This window comes from Pseudonaja textilis, chromosome 5 (assembly GCF_049901715.1).
Source record: "Pseudonaja textilis isolate UNSWEBS1 chromosome 5, rPseTex1.2, whole genome shotgun sequence".
NCBI classification, from domain to species: domain Eukaryota; kingdom Metazoa; phylum Chordata; class Lepidosauria; order Squamata; family Elapidae; genus Pseudonaja; species Pseudonaja textilis.
The window spans coordinates 62,307,793-62,331,591 of NC_141994.1; the positions used below are offsets into that span (position 1 = coordinate 62,307,793).

A 23,799-nucleotide genomic window follows, 5' to 3' on the forward strand; every position below is an offset into this window, starting at 1 on the left:
AAATAATATTGGCAGTGAACATACCTAATACTCCTCCCTCCTTCTACTTTTCCCACAACAATAACCCTGTGAGGTAGGATGGATTGAGAGAAATTGACTGGCCCAAAGTCACCCAGCCTGCTTTCTTGCCTAAGGTGGAACTAGAACTTACAGTCTCCTAGTTTCTAGCCTGATGCCTTAGACCAAACTGAATTTCCATAGGCCTCAACTCCTGTCACCTAGGCAACTCACTAAGACCTGGTTCTTCCCTCAGGCATTAAGGACTAGTTGAGTTGGCGGTGTGTTGGCGGCATGTTGTTGCACACCATTTTACATTTTGTATTTATATATTTATATATTTCTTATTTAATGTGATCTGGTTGCCCTTGGTTTTTCTTCTTTTTGATTCATTGTGTCTTTATATTATACACCACCCAGAGTCACTCTGTTTGAATTGGACAGCTTGAAAAAAACCCAATCAATCTATATATATCAATCAATCAGTAGCTTTCTCCCTATAGTAGCTTGAACAGTGAAGAGTTGGCCAGGAAGAACAACTTAAGCTAACCCCCTCCAATGCTACATTTCTGGGGGAGATTGCAAATATGATGCTCAGCTTCCCCTTTCAAGAAATCAAATCAAATCTGATAACTAACGTTATAGAACAGACAAACTCACCCATTATGGATTGCTTCTTAAGTCACATTATTAAAACATTGGCATTTTACAAACTTTACTAGTATTTTCAGATTGGAACTAGAACATTTTGTAGTTAATACAAGGATCATTTTATTGTTTTGCAACTCCCCCCCAAAAAGAAAAAAGGACGTGATATATAAGCTGCAATTCTATAATCTGTGTGGGGAAGAATATTTCTTGAACCCATCATAAGAGGATTTACCTCCAAGTAAATATACACAGGATTAGAACTGCAAAGCAGCAGAATGGTGAAAATATCTAAATGAGATGAGCATTTTAATTATGGCTTCTAGCTGATATGTGGAGAACCAGATGGGAGGGCAAATTTATTAAACAAATAAACAAATGTGCTTTCATGATAGTATTGAGCCGCAGTGCCCAGTTAGACATGCTGTAGTTGATCCAGCAATATTTGGAGGGTCACTTCAAACTTTTCCCTCTACACAATAAATAGGAGATGCTGGTGTTTCACCTTGACCACATCATGTCTGTCCACTAAGAAAATGGACAACCATCCACAGACTCCCCATTGTGATGAAAAGGTTTGCAATCTTGGTACCTTTCACATGTGTGGACCTCAACTCCCAGAATTCCCAGCAAAGGCCATGTTGATTTGGAAATTGTGGGAGCTGAATTTCAAAACTCCAGAGGAGATCCAGTTTGGGACAGGCTACCTAATGAAGTGTCATGGTATGTTGGAATGAACTTGGGAGACAAGAGGACGAGTAGACAACCACCATGGAAAGGATATGTCAGCCCACAAAACAGTGAGGATGTAAGAACATTTTTAGAAGGGACCCTCCCTAATTTTCTGGAAAATAACAGTAAAGGAAAGGAGAAATACTTTCAGAGTTGCAAGCCTTGCAATTCATGGTTTATGCTTCTTATCTGGACTATTTAGAAGGGTTTCTGAGAAGTGATCTTCCATTTACTAAAATAATATTTACTTGCCATAAAGTCTCTGTATTTTTTTTATGCATTCCAACTGTTCTAAATTAACAGGAATGGAAAAAATATGGAATTTCATGATGACATAATGCAACTAAATGCTATGCATTATGGAGGATAAGGGAGAAGCACAGTTTTTAACTTTCACAGCTGCTTGTGTCCAGTATTAGCCTTAATGCTGATTTCCTATCCTTACAGCTTCCTGTGCTATTCTTTGAATTCTGTACATTCTTGACCACAGCACATTATTATCTCCTTTCAGTGCAAGCAATGTTTGTTTTAGATTTTTTTTTAAAAAAAAATAAGCATAACAATTAAAAAGTGTTTTATAGGGTGCTAATATGCTCTTACGTGAACATGTTAGGGTTTGGACACTATCAACATGCAACACTAATATTTAGATTAAACATCTAACATAGTCATAAAAATCTCCTTATTTTGCATAAAGAAAGTCACACCTATATACAACATTGGGCTTTTACTAAAAAAAATAGCTCTGAAAAAATATGCAGCTTTATAGATAATAATAATTCCTAAAAAGGAGAGTAACACAAATGCTTAATTAGCATTTGTAAGGAAACCATCGGATAGACAATATATTCAGAGACCAATCTCAATTCTGCCCTGTAGTATGTATATACTAAAAGAATTTTGGTTTAAATGGCTTCTCATTGTCCTAATGGATCAATTTCATATCATTTTGCAAATGCTGACTTCAGAGGATAATTAGGACTGCAGAAAAAACAATTACTACCAACCTGCCTTCCATTGAGGACCTGTCTACTACGTAAGTCAAAAAGAGGGCTGTGAAAATATCTACAGACCCCTCACATCCTGGACATAAACAGTTTCAACTCCTTCCCTCAAAACAACGCTACAGAGCACTGCGCACCAGAACAACCAACACAAGAACAGGTTTTTTCCGAATGCCATCATTCTGCTAAACAAATAATTTCCTCAACACTGTCAAATGATTTACTAAGTCTGCATTACTATTACTATCAATCTTCTCATCGTTCCTATCAACCATCCCCTCCATTTTGTGACTGTATGACTGTAACTTTGTTACTTGCATCCTTACGATTTATATTGACTGTTTCCTAGTATGATTTGATTGCTTATTTGTACCCTATAACTATATTAAACGTTGTACCTTATGATTCTTGACAAATGTATCTTTTTTTTTTATGTACAATGAGACCATATGTACCAAGACAAATTCTTGGTGTGTTGAATCACACTTGGCTAATAAAGAATTCATTCATTCATTCAAATCTACACCTTCTCGCAAATCAACAAAAGTGCATGAAAATATGGATGTAGTCTCATCTTCTGTTTTTTAAATGCACTGTTGATAGCATGTGGACTTTTGTAAATAGTTTTTGCAACCTTAACACAATGTCTTTGTTTCTATTAAAGAAGCAACCCATCTACTATACTAGTGTAGTGTTTCTCAACTTTAGTACTTTGAAGATGTGTAGACTTCAACTCCCAGAAGATGTGTAGACTTCAACTCCCAGAATTACTGTACTCCCAGTATACTGGTTGGGGAATTCTGGGAATTGAAGTTCATATATCTCAAAATGGCCAAGGGAGAGAAACACTGCTCTATGTTATCCTTCATGCAAAGTTCTTGAATTTGACACTTCTGGCTAAAAAAGATGCATTGTTGAAGGAAACCATAAAATGATTATATATACATATAATATACATATACATATGAAAAACAGGCTGTGTATGTGTGTGCATTTGGGCAGATAAGGGACAGATGATTCTAATGCTTTACAAAAATTATTGCTGGGAATTTGACATACTGTCTGGAAAAATATGTCTGGAAAACCCTAGGTTTCCTATTTAATTCTGTCTTCATGTGCATTCAAATAGATGTGCTTTAGTGTCTTGCCAGCAAATAATTTAAACCATTTGTAGAAGATGCTCAGAATCTCCACCCATTAGGGCCATTTTACTTTCTGTTATAATATTTAATGTCAGTGGCAATCTAATTTTTAATGTGACAAAATTTGTTCTTTGGCAAAATATTAGTCTGTGATACTTCAGCATTTATTACAGGAGCACTTTGTCAACTAACTTATAATTGTCTCTGCTTTCTGTTAGGGTTTTGTCCTATAGGCTGATGATAGTAAAGCATTTAGAATAGGAATCTTTTTATTATATTCTCACAGTAGGAAAATGCACTTTTTCCTGTGGAACCTTCAGTCCATCACTGAAACAGTGTGCCTATTCTACAATTGTTGGTAGTCAACAATCAGAATTCCGATAAAAAGAGTCTTAAAAATGGAATTTGGGGAAAATGCTGAGAATTTGCTATTGAAAAAATCCCATATGACCTTATGAACCTGGTTTTGGTCTCTTTCTCTGGACCAGAGCAGTGGATGGTTGTCTCTGTGGCCATCTTGCCATGGGTACTCCTGTTTAGGCCAATGGTGGGATTCAGCCAGTTCGCACCACTTCGGGAGAACCAGTTGTTAACTTTCTGAGCAGTTTGGTGAACTGGTTGTTGGAAGAAATCACTAGGGCAGAGAACCGGTTGTTAAATGATTTGAATCCCACCACTGCTTTAGGCCAAAGTTTGTGTGTAATGGCATGAACAGTTACAATATTATATGTTTTTATATAGTAGATCCTGCTGATTCTGCCTAAGGATGACTGACTTTGATCTAGTCAGCCATGGTGGTATTGCAGACTAACTCTGCCGACCACCAGCAGTTCGACCCTGACCGGCTCAAGGTTGGCTCAGCCTTCCATCCTTCCAAGGTCGGTAAAATGAGGACCCAGATTGTTGGAGGCAATATGCTGACTCTGTAAACTGCTTAGAGAGGGCTGTAAAAGCACTATGGAGTGTATAAGTCTAAATGCTGTTGCTAGTCACTTTCACAACCAGGCATGATGGGACAATCCAGTCTAGCTAATTTTGCTCTCAATGGATTTGAGAACTGTTGGAAGAAAGGTAGAAGAGAAACTTAAGGAATCAAGAAAGAAACTGACCCATGTTCAAGCACCATGAAGGGGTTTTTGCAAGACCTAACTAAACAGAACAAAGACATAAATTGTGAAAGTCCGTCCTCTGGTTAACTAATTATCAGAAGGCAGCCCTTGTGGGTTTATTAAACCTTGTGATGTTAACCTGGAAATCTTCCTGCAACATCCATAGGGTTCTGCCACTAACCATATGCTTTGGGATGAATAACCAGTAGCTAACCTCATACCTGAGGTGAGATTACAATATGTACTTTGAATTTTAACTGCCTTTTTATGGCTGCCAAATCCTGAACAGGCTGATTTGTTGCTCAAACTAAACAGGAAGGATTTTAAAAAAATGAATAAAAGAGCCAGAAAGAGAAACATTCCCTAATTGAAAAAAAAAAATCAAATCGATGTTATTTCCTTACCTTAGCAGTCTATATGTGACCCTCCAGCACCCAGAGCACCTCCCACTATGCCAATGATGGTTACTGGAAAAAGCACTGATTTTCAGATATCTCCATTTTCATTTTTTTAAAACAAACAAGAGACAAATTTGTTCTGTATACACTAAGTACCAAATGCAAGGGGTGCATTTCTAACCTGATGTTAGGCAAGCTATCTTACTTGATATAGTAAGGCTATGCCAAAGTAAATGTTGATAAGACTGCAGTCTTATGTATTACTGGCTGTAATATTGTATTAATTGACTGTATGGTACTCTGAAGACAGTTGCTTTGAAAGTGGCCCAGAAATAGAACTGAGGTATCAGCTAGGATCAATTCTTTTAGCTCCATTACAATATTGCTTCTCCATGAGTTGTAGTCTCCAGCTTCAATCCATTCACATACCAAAGGTACTTTTTCAAGAGGCAACTGGACTTCTTGGTTTTTGTTTGCACTTGTTTCACTTCTCATCCAAGAAACTTCTTCAGCTCTAGTTGAAAATTACAGATCAATCTCCTTATGCTGCGTCACCTGTAAAGTCATGGAATCAATTATTAATCAATCCATTATCCTCCACTTAGAGACAAACAACCTACTCTCCAATAAACAATTAGGTTTCAGGAAAAAAACTATCCTGTAATCTGCAACTTTACACTGCAAAAACATATGAACTACACAACTCGATCAGGGCAAAACAATAGACACAATCTACATAGACTTATGTAAAGCCTTTGATTCAGTGGTACACGACAAACTACTCCTAAAACTAAAATCTTATGGTATCTCTGGACAACTGCATAACTGGGTAGAAGCATTCCTGTCAAACAGACAACAAATGGTCAAAATTGAGAGTGTCCTATCAAATTCTGTACCTGTCAATAGTGGCCCAAGGCAGTGTTCTAAGACCAACTCTCTTCATACTCTACATAAATGACCTCTGTGATCATATCAAGAGCAACTGCGTTCTCTTCGCTGATGATGTAAAGCTGTTCAATACCACAGACAATACTGCTACCCTTCATTCCAAATAAGGAATAAATAAAATTAAGTCTCCTGCTAAATCTAAGAAAACATGGTAATGTTGTGTTTGGGTGTGTAAAAAAGGTGATCATACATCAAAAGTGGTTAATATCATTTAGAATTTTGGCCTTCATGTGACAATACCAACAATACTGCTACTCTTCAAAAAGACCTCGACTATGTATCAGAATGGTCAAACAAATGGCAACTTCAAATCTCAACAAATAAATGCTCTGTCTTACATATTAGCAAAAAAACCCCAGAAAATAAAATACAAGCTGAATAGTCAAGACCTTGTTGATGATCCAAGCTCTGTAAAGGACCTTGGAATACACATCTAGATCCCACTGTAACTACATAGCCAAAAAGACATTAAGAGTTGTTAACCTAATCCTACGTAGCTTTTTCTCTGGTAATATCACACTGCTAACTAAAGCATACAAAACATTTGCTAGACCAATACTCGAACACAGCTCATCAGTCTGGAACCCACATTACGTATCTGATATTAGCACAATTGAGAAAGTCCAGAAATATTTCACAAGAAAAGTTCTACACTCCTCTACTCGTTGTAGAATTCCTTATTCCACCAGACTTGAAATTCTAGACCTAGAAAACCTTGAATTATGCCGTCTTCGGTCTGATCTGGTATATAAAATCATACATTGCAACGACTTACCTGTCAATGAATACTTCAGCTTCAACCATAACAACACAAGAGCACACAATAGATACAAACTCAAAGTTAACCACACCAAACTTGATTGCAGGAAATACGACTTCAGCAACACAGTGGTCAATGTCTGGAACACTCTAACTGACTCTGTGGTTTCTTCCCCAAACCCCAAAAACTTTAACCTTAGACTGTCTACTATTTACCTCACCCCTTTCCTAAGAGGTCTGTAGGGGGCGTGCATAAGCACACCAACATGCCTACCGTCCCTGTCCTATTGTTTCTTTTATTTTTCTTTTATGTACCCATTTCATGTATTCATAACTATGTATATACTTATACCTATTATCTTGTAAGCAACTGACAAATCAAAATAAATAAATAAAAAAAGCAGTTTCCTCCCCAGCCTACCCACATCCCTTGCCGCAAACAACCTAGAAACCATTCAGTGTGGTCTCGATTTCCAAGATTTGCTAACCTTAGCACCAACAGATGAGGATTCTCCAACTAGGCCTGCCCTACGTCAGCATGATGGAAGAGCTGAGATGGAAGAGCTGAGAACTTGGCCTGGGGCAAAACACATTTGTCAGCATCTCTTTACAAATATAAAACATCTACCAAGAAATTTTGTGGCTAAAATCAGGACATGAATCAAAACCTTCCAGGCCATAAGCCACCTTTACACTGTACTCCACCCCCTCCCCAACCAAGTTTTTAGCTGAATGTTGTTGACCTCATGAAATGCCTACATTTCCACTAATTAGTGAACAAAGGGAGATTTCTGCAGGAGGGAGGGGTGAAGTCTAAATATATTGAGTAGTGCGGTGATCCAAGTTATATAGCCATAACATATGATGGAAAGAAAACTCAAAGAGCTGTTTTGAATTGCCATTCGGAGGTGGGCTAGCAAGATTTATGAGCTTTTTCCTCACAGCCATCTGGGTTGCTTACATGCAGATTCCAAAACGCTTCAAAAAGAGCATTTGGCAAAAAGGGAAAATTAATGATAAAAATCCTCTGCCTGTTTATTCAGAAGTAAATTCTACATTTATCCAGTTGTGGGCTGATACTCATAGCTGGGGATCAACAAAGAATTAGCGGAAGTGAGGAATGTTCAGTTAAATGACATTCATTGGCCGGTTCATATATTATTAACACCCTTCCAGAAGAACTTACAGTTTTATAGTATATGTTATAAAAACAGCAGTTTTACAAATGTTTTTATAATATATACAGGGCTTTTTTTACTTGTAAAATGAATGGCAGGCATAAATGGATACACATGCAGTAGATCCAGATGTTGCAGCCCAGATCTGGTAGCCTTAGCTGTGGATAAATATGTCACAACAGGGATGGATAATTAATTTATTATTAATATATATCTTTTGCCATGCACAACATATCCTTGGAATGTAGCATTCTAAAATTTTCATATAAACAGACACAATAAATGCAGCTAAACATAAGCACATAATTTAAAGATGTCTTTAAAGACTGCTCATCTTAAACATGAGAAAAATGGACACAACTTGCGATAAAGAATTCAGAATAGTTGTAAGAGAGGAGAAATTCTAAAGCCAATTTTACCCTGCAGATAACCAAAGTACCATGTCACCATTACATGTCAAGAGATTGTCACGGTAGTACTGGTTTGATCTGCTCAGAGCTTTTTAAAAAAATCAAGTATCAGTGATTTGCAAAATATGGCCTATAGACCACCAGTATTTCACAGATGTCTACCATATTTTATTTTGCATTATAGCTTTGGGGGGCAGAATTTACTTTTGAGGGTTGTTTTTTTAAAAATAGAGGGGATGGAAAGGCATACACCATCATTTTATTTGCCAAAAAAACATGAACTCCCATACTGTTGAAAATGAAAGCTTGGGTAGGGGTGTTTGTTTAATTGGGTGGTCTCCGCATTTTCCTGTATTTATTAGTAGTCCACAGGTGTGGAAAGTTTGAGGAACACTTCTCTAGAAGTTCCTTCAGGGGGGGTTAACTGTGATGACAGCAAGAATTCTGACAAGCAATAAATGTCATACTGAACTTATTTATAGCTCTGGATTTTATCCACATTTACCAAGAGAATTGAAAAAAGGAATATTCATAGTTATGCTCCTCAAGGTTATTATACTTAATTCTATGTGTACACTCTGTTTGCTAGACTGAGTTTTCCTGGTAAATTCCATTGGCCAAGTTCACAGCTGACAAGACATTGTCTTGGTTTACAGTGTATGATTTATTATGATATAGATCATTCCATTGGCTTGTGTAAGTGTGAAGATAAAATGAGCCCATAAAGATGTAGGTGGGTAGGGAAGAAGTCCACTAAATGAGGAATATATATCACCTCTTTCTCACACCCTTCTGTTGTAAGCAAAATGGTAGTGCATCTTATGGCAGCATCTATGGAGATTCTCAATCATCCAGGTCATGATTGTCCCAAAGGTGTTTTTTTCCAAAAGGCAACTGGATCTTTTGAGTTTTTTTAAAAAAAAACGTTTCGCTTCTCGTCCAAGGAGCTTTTTTTTAGTTCTGAAGAAGCTTCTTGGAGGAGAAGCAAAATGTTTTCAAAGAAAAAAACCAAGACAGTCCAGTTGCCTTTTGGAAAAAGTACTTTTGGGACATCTTATAGCAGCTTGAAAACATACAGGGCATTAGTTGGATTACATTCTGCATCAGAGATAGAGACATAACAATAATAGCCCAACTCTCAGTGATCCTGAGCAGCTCACAACTAAACAAAGGAATTACAATCAATAAAACACTAAAGAACAAAGATGGCAAGGTCAATGAAGAAGGTGGTCTCATTCTCCCTCATCAAAAGCCTGGGTGAAAATAACAATAGCTCTTAGACTTACATACCGCTTCACAGTGGTTTACGGTACCCTCTAAGCAGTTTACAAAGTCAGCCTATTGCCTCCAACAATCTGGGTCCTCATTTTACTGACCTCGGAAAGATGGAAGGCTGAGTCAACCATGAGCCGGTGAGGATCAAACTGCTTGCAGTCGGCCGAATTATCTTGCAATACTGCATTCTAACCACTGCACCACCACAGAAAAATCAGATCTTTGTGGCTCTTCTGAACCAAAGCATAATGAGGGCTGTCCAGATCTTGAGAGAACCTCATTCCAGCGGGCAGGTGCTGCTATTGAGGAGATGCGATTCCTGAGTCCTGAGAGATGGCATTGTTTAACTGATGAAATTCAGTGTGTCAAAACCTGTGAGATTCAATTGATCTAGGGGCAGGGGTGTCAAACTTGATTTCATTGAGAGATGCATCAGGGTTGTGTTTGACCTTGGGGGGCAGGGTGGGCACGGCCAGGGTGGATGTGGTCAGCTTGATGTCATTTGTGTCAGGGTGCCTGACATGAGCTCCATTTTCAGCTGTGACAGCCTCCTGCAACCCTCTCTCTGCGAAAACAGAGCTTGGGGGAATGTGCAAGAACTGCCCAACTCTGTTTTCATTGCAGAGGCACCATGGGACGGTCCATCATTGCTTCTAGGGTAGCCCCACAGGCCAGATCTAAGCACCCCCACGGCCCTTAAGTTTGATACCCCTGATCTGGGGAGACACACAATCCCTTAAGTAGCCATATCCTGTTATGTAACCAAAGATGTCTATAGGGGGTAAGAATAGAATAGCATAGAATAGAATAGAATAGAATAGAATAGAATAGAATAGAATAGAATAGAATAGAATAGAATAGAATAGAATAGAATACTTTATTGGCCAAGTGTGATTGGACACACATGGAATTTGTCTTGTTGTAAATACTCTCAGTATACATAAAGAAAAGGTACATTCGTTAAGAATCAAGAATCATAATGTACAACACTTAATGATAGTCATAGGATACAATCAACAATCAGATCATACTAGGAAACAGTCAATATAAATTGTAAATAATCAAAAGGTAGCCATAATGATGGTGTTTAGGTCCCATTCTACACACATACTTCAATCAACATAGTTGGAGTTGCCATTTTGATATTTTTTAATCCCTGCTTGTGGATACTCTTGTTCAAGTAGTAAAGATAGAGATGGAGAGATACATGCAAGTAGGGAGTAGAATCTAATGACCACAAAAAGTAAAACTTTAATCTATCTGAAATATGATGACAGTTTGCGTCAGCAAAACACTAGTAATTATCCAACATAAATTTATAGGCATACAGGATTATAAAATCCCTGAACCCCATATGGAAGGAAGGGAACTTCTCAAAGAGTTCTAAATGCAGTTAATTCACAACAGAATGTCCCTTGAAGACTGGTGAAGTTTTTTTTTAGCGTTCAGAAATCCTTATTGTCCCCTTGACATTTAATTATCCAGTTTAATTACCTATTGATGCCAAAGCGGATTTTTCTGATTTCTCATTCATCTCTGTTCGCTGTCAATGTAAGGAAGGAGAGTGAAAAAAAAAACACCTTTCCCTTTTCACTTTCATTCGCTGCTTCCGAATCTTCTTTGGGAGTGATGTATCTTTTATAAAATTTAAATTCCAGGGTACCTTAGCTGTTGCTTCTTATCCCGGTCAGGCAAAACTTTTACTTCTTAACTTCCTCCTGCACTTTCTTTTCCAGATGAGTGCTTCTTTGAGGCGGCCATTTCTGACCGCAGCTCTTACTGCCTTCGGGAAACGGAGTTTAGCCAGCTGGGTAGGAAAGATGCGGCTTTCCTTGACCCTGCTGGGATCTTCCCCCTCTTCGCCACCTCTACAGGGTGGCTTAGCCCTGAAGCCAACTGGCTCGGGACGCTCCAGCGGCAAGCCCAGGCAGAAAACACGCACGATCGCAGATTCCTTCCTGCCTGCCACTGAAGCCCTGTAAACCGTCAGTTTCCAAAACAGTAGCTATGACTTGTCTTGGCCTGATGATACTTTGTCTGAAAAGTAATGGCTAAACAAGTTCAGCTATAACTCCCAAAATTCATGACTGACATGAGAGTTGTAGTCCAACAATTCTGGAGGGTATTTATTTATTTATTTATTTTGTTTGTTATTTATTATTTTTACAGATAACTCGAGGCAGTGAACATATCTATCATACCATCCTCCACTTATTTTCCCCACAACAGCAACTGTGTTTGGGGGTTGGGCTGAGAGGTAAGGACTGGTCCAAAGTTACCCAACTGGCTTTCATGGCTAAGATGGGACTTGAATTCATGGTCTTCCACTTTCTGGCCTGGTACCTTAACCACTAAACCAAACTGTCTGGAGAAAATTTGATATGGTATCTTGCAGACTTCTCATTTGAGAAGCATACATGCCTTTCTGGAACTCCCCAACGTTTCCTTCCAAAGCTGCAGCTAAGGCACAATTTTTAATGGCACAGACAACATAAATGCAGAAAATAATCATATTAAGAAAGGAAAGAATCTTCAGTGGAATTTGATGCTTAGTGAATGCATGAGCATAGTGTTGTTTTTTGGGGGAAAGGAAGCAGGTCCTTTTCAATAATCTTTTGTTTGTTTGTTTGACTTCACAGTCTAGATTCAGCCCAAGAAGTCTCCCTTCCAAATATTAACCAACTCTAACTCTACTTAGCTTTCAAGAGCAGCCAATTACTGAATTGCTGCCTTATGATGTATTGTTAATGCAGGTTTAATTCTTTTTAAATCAAATTTAGTTTTGGTCCTGACCCATTCATTTCTTGTCTTGGCCTTCTCCATATATTGGCATGTGACCCCAACACAACATACAAAGGCTGTGAGTAGCCCACCCAAAGTTGTACACTGTGACATAGATAGAGATGGGAAGAACAAAGATATAATGTAGGGCTTCTCCTCAGTGTTTAAAGAAAACTAATTAAATGAAACAAAGAAAAAGAGGAATCAAATCAAATTAAAAAAAACTTGAAGTAACAAAATGAAACTTAACAGAGACAAGTACAAAGGCCTTCATTTAGACCCGTGTTTCTCAACCCCCCTCTCTCTCCAGGTTCAGATATGTGAACTTCAACTCCCAGAATTCCCTAGCCAGCCATGGGAATGGCTGGGAATTGAAGTCCACAAGTCTTAAAGTATCCAATTTTGGAGACACCCCCGACTTAAAGTATACTGTTGAGTGCTAGGGACAACACTTGAAGAATGTTCAGAGGAATTGGAATAAGTTAGAGAAGGGTAATGAAAATCATAAAAACAACAACAAAGCAAAATAGAAAATCCTGTCTGGACCATTTAATTTTAGATTGCCCATGGAAAGAAGAGGAAAAACATATTACATTTTGGAAGTACTGAAGAAAATTATTCTCTTGGCATAAGTAAGTAAATATCAGAGAGAAGGATCTTGGCCAACAAGCCTTGCCTATGCTTAGCTGTCTAACTATGGAGGGAATTTATAAATATCTAAATTGAGCAACATTTCCTGGCCAAAAGCTTCTTTTTTAAAAAAGTAAGATGCTCATGTCTCCATTTCTCTGAGGACTTTAGCAGGGATATATAATATATATATATATATATATTAAAAAACAACAGCTGCAAAATTATACCTCTCTCAACTCTTGAAATAGTATTGGACTTCGAAATAGTTCAGAGAGACCCAGTTTTATCGCTTCAATGAAGAAGGCCAACTTCTCTCGGAATGTAAATTTCTCAAATATAAAATTTCTATCTTCACTAGCTTCTGATTCCAGGCAGAGCGAATTTCAACCAACCAATCAATTCAGGGTTAATCTTTATGTAATTTATCAATGAACTGGGAAAAGATGGGATTGCTACGGTTCGCTTGCACCTAATTTTAGTTTAATTTAATTTAAAGGGGACGCGGTGGCTCAGTGGCTAAGATGCTTAGCTTGTCGATCAAAAAGGTCAGCAGTTCAGTGGTTGAAATCCCTAATGCCACATAATGGAGTGAGCTCCTGTTACTTGTCTCGGCTTCTTCCAACCTAGCAGTTTGAAAGCACGTAAAAATGCAAGTAGAAAAATAGGGACCCCTTTGGTGGGAAGGTAACAGCGTTCCATGGGCCTTTGGCGTCCAGACATGCCGGCCACATGACCACGGAGACGTCTTTGGACCATGCTGGCTCTTCAGTTTTGTAACGGGGATGAGCATCACCCCCTAGTTGCAAGGGGAATCTTTACCTAAGTCATCAAACTGGCTGGATGATAAAGTCAGTCCTCGACTTACAACAGTTTGTTCAGTGACCATTCAAAGTTACGACAACACTGAAAAAAGTGACTTATAACTGTTTTTCAGACTTATGACCATTGCAGCATCCCCCTGGTCACGTGATCAAAATGCAGATGCTGGTCAACTGACTCACATTTATGATGGTTGCAGTGTCCTGGGGTCATGTGATCACTTTTTGTGACCTTCTGACACACAAAGTCGGCGGGAAAACCAGATTCACTTAACAACCGTGTCATTGGTTTAACAACTGCAGTGATTCACTTAACAATTCTGGCAAGGAAGGTCGTAAAATGGGGCAAAATTCGCGTAACTGTCTCAGGGCTCATGATTTAATTGGAGTAACTGCCAGAATCCTGACACGTGCTTAGCAACAGAAATTTTGGGCTCCACTGTGGTCATAAGTCAAGGACTACCTGTACTTGCTTGTTTTAATTTTAATTTTCTTTCTGAACAAGAATTCATTTTCCGTACGATCGTTTGTCAGGCTTGGCACTCTGATCCTGCCTTCAACTTTTGCATTTCATCGAGGAAACACCGACAGATTGAGTTTAAAGTCTCACTCACCTACAGCTGTCAAGCTTCCAACTGAAATAGAGTTATGTGTCAAGGTTTTTCTCTCTCCAGCCAACTGTAAAGTCTCTAGTTATAATTCTAGCAGTTATGCATTTCATCCAAATGCTGGTGAGTGTCTGTGAACCACGATCACACCAAGATCTGTTCACATGTTACGGACACCTCTTGGAAAAGGGTTCAGCCGCAACGAACGCTTGCTGGAGTGGCTGAGGAATGATGACCGTGGAAGGTTCAAGGCAGCAGCCAGCTTGCATTTCTGAGAATACGTGAGATGAACAGAGAATATACATCCCCCAACTCAATAGGCATGATGGCAGTTGCAAACTACTTCACCTGGATGGTTATCTCAACGAAGAGAACCAAACCCTGATGTCTCCCTTGCTCAATTTTGTGAAGATGTTGTCTATTTGCATGTTGCTTTGGTTTTCAAAAATAGCACAGTGATATGTATCATTTCCTTGACTTGGAGTGTCTTTTTGTGTGTTTGGTCCACTGCGTGAATACTCTCCAACCCAAATCAGATTCCCCCCCCCTCTTTCTCTTTCTCTTTCTCTTTCTCCCTCTCTCTCCCTCTCCCTCTCCCTCCCTCCCCTCTCTTTCTTTTGATATTCTTCTCTCCCCCCTCTGTCTCCCCCCCTCTCCTCTCCTTCTCTCTGTCTCCTTCTCTCTCCTTCTCTCCCTTCATCTCCCACTCCTTCTCTCTCTCCTCCTTGGTCTGTCTCTCCCTTCTTCTCTCTCCCCCTCTCCCCTCTCCTTCTCTCTCCCCCTCCTTATTTCTCTCTCCCCTCTCCCCCTCTCTCCCCCTTTCTCCCCTCTCCTGCTCTCTGTCTTTCCCTCTCTCCCCCTCCCCCTCTGTGTCTCTCTCCCCCTCTCCTTTTCTCTCTTTCTCCCCACTGTCTCTCCCCTCCTCTCCCCTTTCCTCCTCTCCCTCCCTCCCTCCCTCCCCATTCCCCTCTCTGTCTCTCTGTCTCTGTCTCTCTCTTCATTTCAGCTCTCCAGTTGGCATGTCCATGACAAAGCAGACCAGTGCTTCAGCACAGGGATTACAGAATTGCTTCCACTGTCTTCTTCCCCATGTTGTAGAGAGTGAAGAGGATTTCAAGAGACCATGGAGGAAGTAGGCTTTTTGGATCTGGCAGACTTTTGCAACCAATTCTCCAACCCCAAGGGGTGTTCATTTCTAGACATTAGAGCCCTGTCAGAAGAAGGTAGCAGGTAGCATTAGGCCTTGTCTTGGATGGCAAGAGAATAAAAACAAAAACAGTAGAAATCATTCTTCTGGTCTTGTGGTCTGAAAGTTCTGAAGAAGCTTCTTGGATGAGAAGTGAATTGTTTTCAAAAAACCCACCCCCAAGATAGTCCAGTTCCATTTTGGAAAAAGCATCTTTGGGACAACTATTGTCATGCCCCTGTCGGAATCTGAATCCAAGGAGGAAGATGAACAGCTGAGAGGGAGCAGGAGTGTGACTTCATTGGCTGTGAAGGAAACTGAAGAAGGGCAAAGTCCGGCTGGGCAGAGCAGGGAAGAGGTAGAGCAAGGGAGAGGAAGACCTAGGCCCACCCCCTCTTCATCCTAGGGCATGCAGGGAAGAACAGAGAAGAGAGCAACATGGGTTGCATGGCTTATGGGGGAGTAAAGGGCCCTGATTCCCTTCATTAGGCACACCTGGGAAGAGAGTTTAAAAGAGAAGCCAGCTGAGAGTGTTGGCTGCTGGTGTCAGATTGCCTTCACACAAATATCAACACGACACGGATCTTCATTCAGATTGCTTTTATTCTTACAATTCTGCAGAATTGGGTTCACATCCAAGGCAAAAGATGGAACCTCGAACACAGTTACACTCATCTTTTTATCCTATTTTACAAGGAACTAACGTTACAATGATTCATCTTAAAACAGGATACAGTTGCTTCTTTGTGGTTAAAGGTGTTTCAATAACTGTCACAATCCCTCCTTGGAAAACTACTTCCTCTAGAAAGTTTACTGGAATATACTTTTGAAACACAGCTTACAAAATGAGGTCTGATCATAAAGTAATATTCTGATCAAAAATGGCATGAAATGGCTTTACTCTTGTTCACTTTTCACAATTCCCCCCTTTTCTGGATCATTTCTGTTTCAAAAGCACATAAATCCCGACTCACTTTTTGTAGCACATCCCCTGAAATGCTGTATAACAATTTCTCTGATTCGTCCTTAGTGAACTTAATCTTTCCCCAATTTTGCACCCACATGTTTATCAAGTTTGGAATACATTGTATACAGCAGCATAAACATATCAACATAACTACTATGGCTACAACAGTGGTCAGAATAGATTTCCACCAGGAACCATCAGGTAACCAGGACTATAGGGCATCCCACAATGCTCCTGCTATACCTGACTCATCCCATTCCTTCTGATATTCATGAATTCGATCTTCTAGTGATATTGGGCTCATAGTCATGGATATATGTGCAACAGTGGGAATGTACCAGAGCACATACTCCTCCCTTTGCTGCAAGGACTATGTCCAAAGCATATCTATTCTGCAGGGTCACTTGCCTGACTTCAGATAATTCCTAATTAATCATCTTAATACTTCTAACGGTGTAATTAAACATGGCAATAGTAAAGTTGTTCATTCGAGTCATATCCCTATAGTTCATCCCTACCCCAAGAGGGAATATTAGGGCTCTTGCTAATCCCTCATACCAAGACCTATGATGTATCCCAGAATCAACCTCTCTTTTATTCCGGATTCGAGTGTTGGGTAGTTCGTCCAACTTGTAAACTGCAGGTAACACATACCCCATAGTGCAAGTGCCTGACCATAATTTTGGTATTTCTCTATAAGCGTACTTCCCACACAGCAACCATTTATTCCTTCTCATAGTCCAAGTTAAGTTTGACACTCTAGTCCAGTTAATCATGTCCTCAAAGTAAACACACATTTGACAATAATTTTTCCAGAATGGCAGATATTCTTTCTTACATTCATAAGCATTAACTATACTATGATTGAAACATGTTGCAGGCATTTCAAAAGTCTTATTACACTTTTCCCAATCTCCAAGGAATGGTCCTCCTTTAACACTTCTTTTAAAGCAAACATAGGCTGTCTCCCTTAATTGAATGAATACCTTGTTTGTTACAGCCCCACCCACAGGTCCAGTCTCAATTGTCCCATCTGGCACCATCATCTGTCGTGTTAGTGGTATTCCATGCAATATAACCCCTCCTTTCCCTGTTCCAGGCATATGCATACACAACCAACAATTTGTCAGATTCTAGGTTTGTGCGGTCTTCCTGATGTCCTTAATATACGAATTCTCTGTCCACAAGTCATCTCCCAGGTCTCCAGATCTTTGCACATGTTCAGTCTGTTCGGTTCCTGCTCTTCCAACCTGTTGTAAGACAAAAACACTCACAAGTGCAGTTGAAATACACAGAAACATATTTCTCAGTCCCAATTATTTCCTCAGAGTCAATTTCAAAGGTTGTCCTTCCACTGGGTGGCTTCTCCACGGCTTCTCAGGTTCTGGTGCAGCTTTCACACGACTGTAGTGGGTCCATCCACTTTCTTTCATCCAGACAGCAGATTCCGTGGTAAGAAGCACTTGATACGGTCCTTCCCAGCTAGGTTGCAATTTCTCAGTCCTCCAAGTTTTTATCAGGATCCAGTCTCCAACTTCATGGGGATGTTGGCTGCCAGCAAGAGGTGGTCGTTGCACCAACAATCCCTGTTTATGAAGAGAAAGCAAAGACCTGGACAGTGTCTGCAAATATTTTCTCAAGAACAAATCTTTGAATTCAGGAATTGGATTCCCTATTTTTGCCAAGTAGGGTCACCCCATTAGCATCTCAAATGGAGAGACCCCAGTTTCTTTCCAGGGACATGTTCTGATTCTGAGTAGTGCCAAGGATAACTTCTTTGTCCATGGAAACCCATTTTCCAATTGTAATTTGGTCAAATGTTTCTTCAATTCGGCATTCCCCCTCTCCACTTTAGAACTGGATTCTGGGTGCCACGGGGTGTGTAAATTCCATTTCACCCCCACAGCCCTCATGACTTCTTGTAATATCTTTTGTGTAAAATGTGTGCCTCTGTCTGAATCTACTACCTCTGGCATGCCATATCTGGGTATGATTTGTTCCAGCAGAATCTTAGTCACTGTGGCAGCTGTTGCCTGCCTGACAGGGTAGGCCTCCATCCATCCAGTCAAATGATCTTTAATAACCAGTAAATATTTCCAACTCCCACTAGGTGGCACAAGGGTCTACCCCCCCTTTCTGTTTTCCATGCTGATGACTTATTTACTTTAGACATATTAAACATTTCCAACAAATAGCATGTGCAGTAGTCCACATATTCAAACTCCAATATGTGGGCTTGACTGCCTGAACTAAAGCTTCAGTTCCCCAATGACTTCCCTCATGTAAGTACTGCATAACATTTCTCATTTGGGTTTCAGACAACACTCTAACCCCATCTGTTGTTACCCATCCTTTCTCAGCTTTATGACACCCCTCTTTCTTCAACTTTTCCCTGATCTTTTCTTCATCTGGTTCCCAAGCTTCTTCGGGCTCTTCTTGCAACATGGGTACTGATACCATCTGCAGGATTACCTCCCCAGCTGCTTCTTTTGCCCATTTGTCTGCCCATCTATTTCCCACTACTTCAACTTCTGTCCCTTTCTGGTGTGCATTTACGTGTACCACTGCTACCTTATGAGGAAGTATCAAAGCTTTCAGCACTCCTTCCACTAATCCCAATTGTTCTATCTGTTTCCCATCAGCCTTGATGAATCCTCTTTCTCTTGCCAAATTTTCCCAAACGTATGAACCACACCCCAAGCATACTTTGAATCTGTCCACACAGTGACATCCAACCCCTCAACCAATTCCAGAGCCCTCTTTAATGCAAAAAGTTCACATTTCTGAGCTGATCATCAATCACCTCCCCAGACTGAGTAACAATGGCATACCCAGCCTTTCTTTACACCTCCTTCCACTCTACTAGAACCATCTACAAACCATCGTTCTCCCTCATCCAGGGAACTTCCTCTAAGTCCTGCCTCACCTTAGTACACATACTAGCCATCCTCTCACCACAGGCTCCAAAGTCTTGCTCAGGAAGGCGATGGGTTGAAATCGCCCCCTTTTCTGAGCAAGCACTCCTACTGCCACCCCTTCCTTAGCTGACACGTACAAATGAAAAGGTAACCTTAAATTCGGAAGGGCTAACACTGGTGCTGTTGCTAATGCTTCCTTTATCTTTTCCCACCTTTCCTCATCCTCTGTACTCCACTCTATCCCTTCATCTTTTCCTGCAATTTCTGATTCAGAAAGTTCACCATGCTAGCATGTCCATCCAACCAAGCCCTGCAATAATTAATCATTCCTAAACTTCTTCTTACCTCTGTCTTATTTCTTGGGGTGCCAAACTCATCAGTCCCTTTACCCGCTCAGGATCTAGGGATCTCACCCCTCTTGAATAACATGTCCTAAATACTTCACCTTTTTTTCAACAAACTGAATCTTTTCCTTGAGACTTTTAGTCCTTGTTCTTTCAGCCAATTTAACAAAGCCACAGATGCTGCTCTAACCTCTTTCTCTTTCTCCCCAGTCAACAACAAGTCATCCACATACTGAATCAACATGATCCCTTTCCCTTTCTCAAAAGACACTAACTTTTCTTCCAAAGCCTGTCCAAACAACAAAAGAGCTCTCAGTATAGCCCTGGGGAAGTAATGTCCACCTTAACTGCTGTTTTCTCCCAGTCTCAGGATCATTCCATTCAAATGCAAAACAGGTCTCTACTTCCCTCCTCAAGGGGCATGCCCAGAAGGCATCCTTCAGATCTATCACAGTCTTTGGGAGGAATTCGTTCCAAGATAGTATAGGGATCAGGAGATCCTTCTCAAATCATTAACTAATCATCCTTATTTCCTTCCCGGTATCCCACAGCTGGATACTGAACACAGGCAACAAATCTCTCCCCAGCAAATTCACTCCAGAATCAGGAATATACAACACTTCAGCTTCAGTCACCACTTCATTCATTTCTAGTCTAATTTGTTCAAACACACTCACATCCTGAGATTTTCCACTCACCCCTTCTACTTTTATCACTTTCCTTGATCTATGTGCACCTTCTACCAGGTCACACACAGAAGTCCGGCTTGCGCCGGTGTCTATCAGGAACAGCTGCTCCTGATGGTTAGGACCCACTAAAATGTTTACCAATGGCTCCCCGCAGGTCCTCTTAAAGGAGCCAGAACAGCCCTAATCATCATACAATGCATAACTCCACTCTTCTTGGTTGGTAGGACACTGCGCGCAAAGTGACCTTCCTTCCCACACCTGAAGCAACTCTTATCCATTCCAGGCTGTCTCATTCCCATGCCTCTTCCTCTGGAACCTCTTCCTCTATCTTGAAAACTTCCTGCTTGTATCCCCAAAAATTCTCTCTTCTTTCTCCAATTGGACCCTTCCCAAAATTCAAAATTCCTACTTTTCTTTACTTGCTCTTTGTTGCAGCCTATACAGCTGCAACCATCATTTGTGATTTCTGTCTGGTTTTTTTACAGTGTCTCTGTTCACAAAAACTTGTTGGGCTGCTTTCAGGAGATCAACCATTCCCACAGCTCCCCAATTCCATTTTCTGAATTTTCTATGGGGAATTTTTGATCTCTTGCCACTGCCCCTTGTTTCCATTCACTCTTTCATTCCACACTCTCCAGGCTGAGGTCTGGATGAGATTCGCTCCTCAGGAGTAAATAGATGTCCCAAAATGTACATCAGCTCCTGATGAGTGTAATCATTCAGACCCAACCATAGCTCTAACTGTTCGGCCACCTCATGAGCATTTTCATGAAGCTTTGGAAGAGTCTTCTTCAATTCTCGCAACTCGGCTGGTTTTATGGGGACAGCCACAAAGACTGTCACCGGATTGCCTGCAGCATTGATCCCATTAGGGACTTCCCTAAGAGGAAATGCATCCACTTCAGGTTTTTGGCTGAAGGGAAAATTTTGAACATCTCTATGCAATTTGGGTGGTCATTTTGTGTTGGAGAATATAGTCTCACAATTTGGTCATCCAATAGGTACTGGTTTCCCCTCAGGACTCCAGTGATATGGAAATTTAGAATCAATCAGAGGATATTTTGGCCACCTATATTTGCACAAATAAATCATGTGCTTCTTCTCAAGATTCCGGGTAAAATGTTTGAGATTCGGGGAGAACCATTGTTGCAACAGTTGTCCCAAAGGCGAATCCACCGGAATAGGTTTGCTGCCTTTGTCAAATCTTCCCTGTCCCAGACAGGCTTCTTCCAGGTCTCCAAGACCCTCACTTTGTCCTTTCCCCATTTCTATTCTTTCAGGCTCCCAGAGCCTTGACTCACCAGTCCCAGTCCTCCAGCAAGCGCTGGATTCTCCCAGAGAGTTTAAGGACCTCTCTTCCTAGCCCCAATCCTCCAGCAGGCGCTGGACTTTCTTCCCAGAAGAAAATTTAAGGACGTGCCTTCAATTCTACTCCTATTGAAAAGGAACAAATTTACCTGATCACTCCGGGACCCTCCTCGGGTTTGCGGATGTGCGGGCGTCCCCGACTCAGGCTTCTATATGGTCCCAGACCATTTCTCCAGACGGTACCGTCACTCTATCACTCTATCTCTCGAAGTCCGGTCGGCCACAATTTTCTCTCTGGGTATTGGGATTCGGAGGCTCCTGGGACCTCTCAGCGATCGGGGAGAAGGGTTGTCTCTAAAGGAGACTGAGTGGCCACAACTCACCTGTCCCCAAACGCCGAGGATCACCGTGAAGCCTCCCCCCTGGCTCGCCAGATTGTCAGATTGACTTCACACAAATATCAACACGACACAGATCTTCATTCAGATTGCTTTTATTCTTACAATTCTGTAGAACGGGTTCACATCCAAGGCAAAAGATGGAACCTCGAACACAGTTACACTCATCTTTTTATCCTATTTTACAAGGAACTAACGTTACAATGATTCATCTTAAAACAGGATACAGTTGCTTCTTTGTGGTTAAAGGTGTTTCAATAACTGTCACAATCCCTCCTTGGAAAACTACTTCCTCTAGAAAGTTTACTGGAATATACTTTTGAAACACAGCTTACAAAATGAGGTCTGATCATAAAGTAATATTCTGATCAAAAATGGCATGAAATGGCTTTACTCTTGTTCACTTTTCACACTGGGAACAAACATGAGTTTATCTTGTGTTGACTTTGGTTATCTGCCTGCCTGGCATCCTCTCAACTGGGTTGAATTACTGCCGTTCCTTTATGTCTGGAATTCCTTCTCTTGCTCTGCTGGACTAATTACCTCATCTTGCCTTGATTGGACTTATAGTTACAGTTTTTGTTGACCATGTTTTGGACTTGATTCTCTGCAGCCAAAGTCTGTTCCTGGGAGAGTTTTCCTCCAGCCAGAAGGTAACCAGGACATTGGGGGCAAAGTTGAAGCTAATGAAAGGATTCCTACTGATTATCTGACTGTGTTGCCTTTGTGCCACCACCCCGGGTCACCACAATTATGACCTGGATGATCTTGGATCTCATGGAATGATCATGCTTTCTGGTTGGAGAACCGACAACAAAAAACCCTCCAAAAGAACTATCACACACACACACCCTGCCTCTCTTTTGCATGCAAAAGAGTCTCTGTTCTGCAAAATAGGGGGCTGGAAGTGCTACACTGTCTAACAGTACCTTAGTTCAGTCGTGTGTGCTTTTCTCTCTCAACATCTCCTTTGCATCTTCTTTTACCTGGCTGTAGTTTGAGACATTTAGGCTGGAAGGGTCTAACATAACTTTCTACAAATGTCCTGGACTATGGCCCTTGCTCAGCTGAACATAAAAAGAATTGACCTATTTTCCAACTCACCTGACAGCAGGACGAGAAACAAGGGAGTGGAACACTGTTAAAGGGAGATCCAACCCTGAGTGAAGGAGAAATTTCCTATCACCAAGAACAATTAATCTGTGGAACGGCTTGCCTCTGGAAGTTGTAGGTGCTCTATAACTGGAGGTTTTTAAGATGAGATTGACAGCCGTTTGTTTGAAATGGTATAGAGTCTCCTGCTTGAGGAAGGGGTTGGATAGAAGACCTCTAAGATCCCTTCTAACTTTGTTATTTTGTAGATAGATAGATGGATAGATAGATGGATAGATAGATGGATGGATAGATGGATGGATGGATAGATGGATGGATGGATAGATGGATGGATGGATAGATAGATAGATAGATACTGTAGATAGATAATCCTAATAATATGTCTGAAAAAGTTATAATCAGGGATATGTTTTCTAAAATTGTATATGCCAGAAGA

At 40.6% G+C, this 23,799-nt stretch overlaps 1 protein-coding gene across 1 annotated transcript in view; it reads left to right on the forward strand.

Moving 5' to 3' along the window:
- The window catches only part of CALD1 (caldesmon 1), a 261,433-nt gene that overhangs the window by 15,973 nt on the left and 221,661 nt on the right, over positions 1-23,799 (forward strand). The gene's annotated exons all lie outside the window — the stretch shown is intronic.